This window comes from Telopea speciosissima, chromosome 5, assembly GCF_018873765.1.
Source record: "Telopea speciosissima isolate NSW1024214 ecotype Mountain lineage chromosome 5, Tspe_v1, whole genome shotgun sequence".
Lineage (NCBI taxonomy): Eukaryota > Viridiplantae > Streptophyta > Magnoliopsida > Proteales > Proteaceae > Telopea > Telopea speciosissima.
Window position 1 is genome coordinate 33,573,633 of NC_057920.1, and position 6,210 is coordinate 33,579,842.

Consider the following 6,210-nt stretch of genomic DNA (forward strand, 5'->3'; position numbering starts at 1 on the left):
CTCAACATCGCATCCACACTTCTAATAAGAGATAAGGACACTTTTTAAAAAATGCCAAACCCAAAAAAATACAGAAATGCCCCCAAATAATCCAAAATGACCCACCCGATCTGGTTTAAACAAAAAATGAACATATGTCGAAATAAGTATCGATTTGAAGGTCACGACCCTCAACATTGCATCCACATATCTAATAAGAGATAAGGACACTTTATAGAAAATCCCAAGCCCAAAAAAGTATAGAAATGTCCTTAAATAACCCCAAATGATCTACCTGGTCTAGTTTAAATCGAAAATGAACATTTGTCGAAATAAGTATCGATTCGAAGGTCACGACCCTCAACATCGCATCCACACATCTAATAAGAGATAAGGATACTTTTTAGAGAATCCCAAACCCACTGTTCTACATCTATCTCACCTTATATTTGCGGATGACCTAATGATCTTTGTGAAGGCCAACCGCGAATCTGTCTTGGCTAGTTTGGGAGGACTTGATGAGTTTGCAGGTCTTTCAGGGCTGCATCTCAATAGATCTAAGTCCTCTATTATTGTAGGGGGCCTAACCCACACTAGTAGTATGGAACTTTTGGAATTAACGGGTTTCTCTGAGACCAAACTTCCTATCAGGTACCTCGGTGTCCCCCTTGTCTCGGGCAGGCTGTCCTTGAAAGATTGCAGCCCTATTTTAGACTTGGTTTGAAGGAAATTGGTGGGATGGAAAGCCAGGTTCTTATCTTTTGCTGGGATCCTTTAGCTTATCTCCTCTGTGTTCCAAGGGTGTTACATTTATTGGGCTGGTATTTTTGGGCTGCCAGGTAACCTCATTTCACAGCTTGAGTCCATGTTTTCTAATTTCCTTTGGTCAGGCCCCTCTCTTGAAAGGAAAATGCACTTAATTTCTTGGGATGTGATCTGTAAACCTAAAACTGAAGGAGGCCTAGGGCTCAAGCAGATTAAGGAAATGAATGTGGCAGGTATTATGAAGTAAATCTGGTGGATTGTTTCCAAGCAACACCATCTTTGGGTGCTTTGGGTCCAGCAGAGGTATCTCAAGCAGGATTGGCTTTGGATAGTTAAGGTGTTGCAGAATTGCTCTTGGGTGTGGAGGAAAGTTTTGAAGTATAGAGATAAGGCATTGCCTCAAGTTAATACTTTTATTGGTGATGGCAGATCTACCAAACTTTGGCTTGACAAGTGGCACCCGGAGGGAGTCCTTCTTAATAGGTTTGGCAGCAAGATTTGTTATGATGCGAGTTCGTATGCGCTTGCAGCCCATCATGCACTTGTTAAGGAAATTGTTCGGGACGGAGATTGGCAGCCTGGCCCTTCGACCTCCTTTGACCTTATTGATGTTTGGAGAACTTTACCTTCTATTGATAAGTTGCATGGTGACAGCCCGGATTTGATAGTTTGGACAGGCAATTTTCAACCAAATTGGCTTGGAATGACACCCGTGTTAAGGCCAACCCAGTGGATTAGAGTGAAGCAGTTTGGTTTGAAGGCAGCATTAAGTCTCATTCGTTTGTTTCTTGGAGGTGTTTGGTTGATGCTCTTCCCACTAGGGATAATCTTATTCATAGGGGGATCACGATGCAACAGAGTTGTGAGTTTTGTTGGGCTGGAATTGAGAGCAGAAATCACTTATTCTTTGCTTGCCCCTTTTCCATTGATATTTGGAGAAGGGTGTTTGGGCTGTGTTCCCTTCATGGCTAGGCTCCCATGAACATATTTGACACTGCCATTTGGGTCCGGTATGCGGCAGGAAGAGCTGGGGGCTTAGGTGTGGTTTTAAAACTTGCCTTTTGTGCCACTGTTAACCATATTTGGTTTGAAAGAAATTTCAGAATTTTTCGCCAAAAGGCTAGATCTAAGGATCAGATTGTAGAAGCTATCAAGAGGGATGTTAGAGCTACAGTTAAATCGGGTTCATTGAGTGGTGATCCTAGCCCTACTAATTCCCTCATTGCTTTGGCCTGGAACTTGCAAGTTCACTGGACTGTTAGGACACCAAGACCTTGCTCTTGGTTCTTACCTCCTAAAAATATGGGGTCAATTCATTGTGATGGTTCTTTGTCCGATGGTAGAGCTGCTTTTGGAGGGGTGATCCGTAATGCGGTTGGACAACCTGTAGCTGCATTTGCTAACCAAGGGATGGAACTTTGCATTCTTTCCATGGTGTTGGCTGCTACATTTAGAGGCATTTCCCTTTGTATAGAGAGAGGAATCTTTGATGTTTCTATCAGATCCGATTCCAAGTTGGCGATTGACACCATTTCTGGTAAGGTTGTGGGACCCTAGAAAGTCCAACCTATCAAGAGCAAAATTCTTGCTTTGGCTAATGATCTGAGAACGTAGGAATTCACCCATGTTTGGAGAGAGCATAATCAACCTATAGACTTTATGGCTGCGGTCCCTTGTGACTCCCATGGGGTAGTTTGGGATCCAGGAGATTTTTCCCCTACCCTTATTGGCTACCTTAAGCAGGACTCGGATGTTGTCACTTATTATAGGTTGTAATCTTAGTAGCTTGGTTCTTGTTTGGTGGCGCCTATCCCATCGTGCTTTGGGTTCTCTTCCCATCTTTCGGGTTCTTAGAGAATGCCTTCTTTTGTATTTTTTCTTTGGTTTCTAATACAATCATCTTACTTATCGACAAAGAAAATCCAAAAAAATAATAAAATGCGCCCAATTAACCCCAAACGACCCACCCGGTCTGGTTTAAATAAAAAATTAACATACGCCGAAATAGGCATCGATTCGAAGTTCACGACCCCGAACATCGCATCCACACGTCTAATAAGAGATAAGAACACTTTTTAGAAAATACCAAACCCAAAAAAGTATAGAAATGCCCCCAAATAACCCCAAAAGACCCATCCCGTCTGGTTTAAACTAAAAATGAACATATTTCAAAATAGGTATCGATTCAAAGGTCACGACTCTCAACATCGCAACCACATGTCTAATAAGAGATAAGGACATTATTTAGAAAATCCCATGCCCAAAAAATTATAAAAATGCCCCCAAATAACCCAAAACTACCCAACCGGTCTGATTTAAATCGAAAATGAACATATGCCGAAATAGGTATCGATTCGAAGGTCATGACCCCCAACATCACATCCACACGTCTAATAAGAGATAAGCACACTTTATAGAAAATCCCAAGCCCAAAAAAGTACAGAAATGCCCCCAAATAACCACAAACGACCCACCTGGTCTGGTGTAAACCGAAAATGAACATATGTTGAAATAGGTATCGATTCGCAGGTCACAACCCCCAACATCGCAGCCACACGTCTAATAAGAGATAAGGACAATTTTTAGAAAATCCCAAACCCAATAAAGTATATAAATGCCCCCAAATAACCCCAAACGACCCACCCGGTCCTGTTTAAATCGAAAATGAACATATGCTGAAATAGGTATCGATTCGAACATCACGACCCTGAACATCGCATCCACAAATCTAATAAGTGACAAGGACACCTTTTAGAGAATCCCAAACCCATAAAAATGCAGAAATGTTCCCAAATAACCCCAAACGACCCACCCAGTTTGGTTTAAATAAAAAATGAACATATGCCAAAATAGGTATCGATTCGAAGGTCACGACCCTCAACATCGCATCCACACGTCTAATAAGAGATAAGGACACCTTTTAGAAAATACCAAACTAAAAAATGTACAGAAATGCTCCCAAATGACCTCGAAAAAACCCACCCGGTCTAGTTTAAACCGAAAATGAACATATGCCGAAATAGGTATCGATTCAAAGGTCACGACCCTCAACATTACATCCACACGTCTAATTAGATATAATGACACTTTTTAGAAAATACCAAACTCAATAAAGTACAGAAATGCCCCTAAATAACCCTGAACGACCCACCCGGTCTGGTTTAAACCGAAAATGAACATATGTCAAAATCGGTATCGATTCAAAGGTCACGACCCTCAACATTACATCCACACGTCTAATTAGATTTAATGACACTTTTTAGAAAATACCAAACTCAATAAAGTACAAAAATGCCCCTAAATAACCCTGAACGACCCACCCGGTCTGGTTTAAACCGAAAATGAGCATATGTCGAAATCGGTATCGATTCGAGGGTCACGACCCTCATCATCGCATCCACACGTCTAATAAGAGATAAGGACACTTTATAGAAAATCAAAAGCCCAAAAAAATGTAGAAATGCCCCAAACAACCCCAAACGACCTACCTATTATGGTTTAAATAAAAAATGAACATATGTCGAAATAGGTATCAATTCGAAGGTCACAACCCTCAACATCGCATCCACTCATCTAATAAGAGATAATGACACCTTATAGAGATTACCAAACCCAAAAAGTACAGAAATGCCCCCAAATAACCCCAAATGACCCACCTGGTCTGGTTTAAACAAAAAATGAACATGTGCCAAAATAGGCATCGATTCGAAGGTCATGACCCTAAACATCGTATCCACATGTCTAACAAGAGATAAAGACATTTTTTAGAAAATACCAAACCCAGAAAAGTACAGAAATGCCCCCAAATGACCCCAAACGTCCCACCCGGTCTGGTTTAAACAAAAAACGAACATATGTCGAAATAGGTATCGATACGAAGGTCACGACCCTCAACATCGCATCCACACGTCCAATTAGAGAGAAGGACACTTTTTAGAAAATCCCGAACCAAAAAAGTACAGAAATGCCCCCAAAAAACCCTAAAAGACCCACCTAGTCTGGTTTAAACAGAAAATAAACTTATGTCGAAATTGGTATCTATTCGAGGGTTACAACCCTCAACATCGCATCCACACGTCTAATAAGAGATAAGGACACTTTTTTGAAAATTCGAAACCCAAAAAAGTATAGAAATGTCCCCAATTAACCACAAACGACCCACCAAGTCAGGTTTAATCCGAAAATAAACATATGCCGAAATAGGTATTGATTCGAAGGTCACGACCCTCAACATCGCATCCACACGTCTAATGAGAGTTGGGGAAACTTTTTAGAAAATACCAAACCCAAAAAAATACAGAAATGCCCCCAAATAACCCCAAACGACCCACCCGGTCTGGTTTAAATAAAATATCAACATATGTCGAAATAGGTATCGATTTGAAGGTCACGACCCTCAACATCGCATCCAGATGTCTAATAAGAGATAAGGACACTTTATAGAAAATCCCAAGCCCAAAAAAGTATAGAAATGCCCCCAAATAACCCCAAACGACCTACCTGGTATAGTTTAAATCGAAAGTGAACATATGTCGAAATAGGTATCGATTCGAAGGTCACGACCCTCAACATCGCATCCACACATCTAATAACAGATAAGGACACCTTTTAGAGAATCCCAAACCCAAAAAAGTACAGAAATACCCCCAAATAACCCCAAACGACCCACCTGGTCTGCTATAAACCAAAAATGAACATACGCCAAAATAGGCATCGATTCAAAGGTCACGACACTGAACATCGCATCCACACATCTAATAAGAGATAAGGACACTTTTAAGAAAATACCAAACCCAAAAAAATACAGAAATGCCCCCAAATTACCCCAAACAACACACCCGGTCTAGTTTAAACAAAAAATGAACATATGTCGAAATAGGTATCGATACGAAGGTCACAAGCTTCAGCATCGTATCCACACGTCTAATTAGAGATAAGGACACTTTTTAAAAAATCCCAAACCAAAAAAAGTACAGAAATGCCCCCAAATAACCCAAAATGACCCACCTTGTCTGGTTTAAACCGAAAATAAACATATGTCGAAATAGAACTCTCTTCGCAGGTCACAGCCCTCAACAACGCATCCACAGCTCTAATAAGAGAGAAGGACACTTTTTAGAAAATTCGAAACCCAAAAAAGTACAGAAATGCCCCCAATTAACCCAAAACGACCCACCCGGTCAGGTTTAATCCGAAAATGAACATATACCAAAATAGGTATTGATCTGAAGGTCAGAACCCTCAACATCGCATCCACACGTCTCATGAGAGTTAAGAACACTATTTAGAAAACACCAAACCCAAAAAAGAACAGAAATGCCCCCAAATAACCCCAAACGATCCACCCAGTCTGGTTTAAATAAAAAATCAATATATGTCGAAATAGGTATCGATTTGAAGCTCACGACCCTCAACATCGCATCCACACATCTAATAAGAGATAAGGACACTCTTTAGAAAATTCCA